General features: G+C 37.8%; 2 protein-coding genes across 3 annotated transcripts in view; both read left to right on the top strand.

Moving 5' to 3' along the window:
* The window catches only part of LOC137976120 (neuronal pentraxin-2-like), a 207,046-nt gene that overhangs the window by 129,530 nt on the left and 75,016 nt on the right, over nt 1-2,500 (top strand). The window lies entirely within an intron of this gene.
* Nucleotides 948-2,500, top strand: part of LOC137976126 (neuronal pentraxin-2-like) — a 16,721-nt gene continuing 15,168 nt past the window's right edge. Inside the window, exon 1 of one of the 2 annotated variants that reach the window (XM_068823414.1) lies at nt 948-1,051. The gene's annotated coding sequence lies outside the window, so the exon portion shown is untranslated. Of the gene's footprint in view, nt 1,052-2,446 lie in introns of those variants that run through there. The other variant, XM_068823415.1, reaches the window with a different exon arrangement.

Here is a 2,500-nt window from a genome sequence, read left to right on the forward strand (position 1 = left end):
GATACTAATTCAGTTCTTTTGTTTAGCAGGAACACAATTCTCGCATCCTGAGCGCCTCCCCCACCGAGCAATTAAGAATGTGCAATTGCAGGGTTAAAAGTGAATGCCCTATGGACGGAAAATGCCTAACCAAATGCATTGTATACAAAGCGGAAGTAGGGGCTAACAACGGTAAGCGCGTCTACTACGGAGCCTCGGAAGGAGAATTCAAGACCCGATATAATAACCATACCAAGTCCTTTAGGTCAAGGAGATACTGCAACGAGTCTGAACTCTCCAAATATATATGGAAACTGAAGGACAACAACACAAATTTCATCCTCAAGTGGAGCATCGCATCATTCGCATCACCGTACAAGTGCGGCACCAGAAAGTGTGACCTTTGCCTGTCTGAAAAAGTCGCCATTGTTAGAGCTGGCCCAAAGTTCCTGCTAAACAAAAGAACTGAATTAGTATCTAAATGTCGTCATAGAAATAAGTTCCTACTACACAATGTGAAGTAATGAGCTTCCACTTTAGGGAATTCCATAAATACCGAGTAATGCGCATTAATTAAGATCATTGTAGCCTGAAGATTGTGTCGAGAACATGAAACTCTGAGTCGCCACTGTGTCTCTTGCTTGTTTTATTTTATATAATTTGCGCTCTACAAAAGTATTGAACCCTCTTCCACGTCGCTGAACTCCTAATATTCAGGTACATACATACATACATACATACATACATACATACATACTTTATTTGTCATGTGGGTCAACGCTAAATCACGTTGCATGTAGGTACTTCGGATTCTGAATACCCTATCCCGCTGTTTATGATATTATTTGTTGCTCGTATAAATAGATGATATTCGTCGAGAATTATTGAGAGGGTATAGCATTACAAAATCCCTTGATGAGCGCGGAAACATGTGATCTGTCAAAGTAGAAGAATGTTCAGCCCATATCATGATTTGAAGACTTGGGACGAAGTCGACAAGCGCTATTGATACCGTAGTTCATTCCTGCGAAAAACAAAGCACCCATTAAGAATCCCTGAGAGAAGGAGACAGGTAGGTTTTTAGTAAAGGGTAGTATTCTGGTAATGCAAAAAATTCCATGAAAAAATTTTTGGTCCAATTTTTGATCCAACCAAAGGAAGAGAAAGTGAATGAATCGCATCTCCTGGATCCGCGAGCGCTTGTAAAAGAATTAAAAAAACAAATTCAGTTTTTAAACAGGACTCTATTTGATGAAAAACTTAAACCTTCGTATCGACTTCATTACACCGAATTCGATGTTGAGTGGCGGGGTATTCAGCAGATAAGCTATACTTTTTTCTATTTTTTCCTTTTCTGTCTGCACTTTTAGTGGAAGGAATTTTAGTCTTACTGATTTTAGTCTTTAAAAAGCTGTATTTGTGAAAGAGCAATCGTTGTGTTGTTGTAATAGGATGATGTGGCCAGTAACTGTGAAACCGCAGCTGACAACACAGGCCCATCATGTACCTCGAACCACTGAGAGCCTGCTCGCAAGCTATGGTCTTCATTGAATAAAAGTGCCAATTATTATCCACAATTGTTGCAAAAAAGGAAACAGGATTTGTTTTCCTTTCATCCACCCGTTTTATGTTGGAAGTAGATATATATATTGTTCACACACCGTAGTGACCTCTTCACTGACACCATTGAATTAATGGGTCCGAGTACGTGTTGGAATTTCTCACCGCAATGGCTTGACATTCATGCCACAAAAGTAACTTTGAATCGTTAACATATTCAAGCGATAAAAAGAAAAACGAAAAGATACAATGGGTGTTGGCCTCCTTTAATTTAACTCTTTCACTGCTGACTTTTTTACCGTCGGTATACCCCATAACTGCTGCACTTTTTTCGCAACATGAGACACCAGAGAAAGCACTCTCAAAGAATGAACTATATCTTTCGTTCTATTACCGCTATTACGATAATATTTACAGTGAGGACATATAGAATAAAAAATTTGCCATCGTTTGAGCTATGTTTATTGACGTGAAAGCACGGCCTAAATACAATGTGATTTATCTAAAGAAAGAAATACAGTAAACACGCATTACATAAGTTCATGTACGCCAATGACACACAATTCTTTTAAGCAAAAGGACCTTCTCAAGTAAGGAAACATACATACATACATACATACATACATACATACATACATACATACATACATACATACATACATACATACATACATACATACATACATACATACATACATACATACATACATACATACATACATACATACATACATACTTTATTTGTCATGTGGGTCAACGCTAAATCACGTTGCATGTACATGTAGGTACTTCGGATTCTGAATACCCTATCCCGCTGTTTATGATATTATTTGTTGCTCGTATAAATAGATCATATTCGTCGAGAATTATTGAGAGGGTATAGCATTACAAAATCCCTTGATTAACGTGGAAACATGTGATCTGTCAAAGTAGAAGAATGTTCAGCCCATATCATGATTTA

This window comes from Montipora foliosa, chromosome 11 (assembly GCF_036669935.1).
Source record: "Montipora foliosa isolate CH-2021 chromosome 11, ASM3666993v2, whole genome shotgun sequence".
Lineage (NCBI taxonomy): Eukaryota > Metazoa > Cnidaria > Anthozoa > Scleractinia > Acroporidae > Montipora > Montipora foliosa.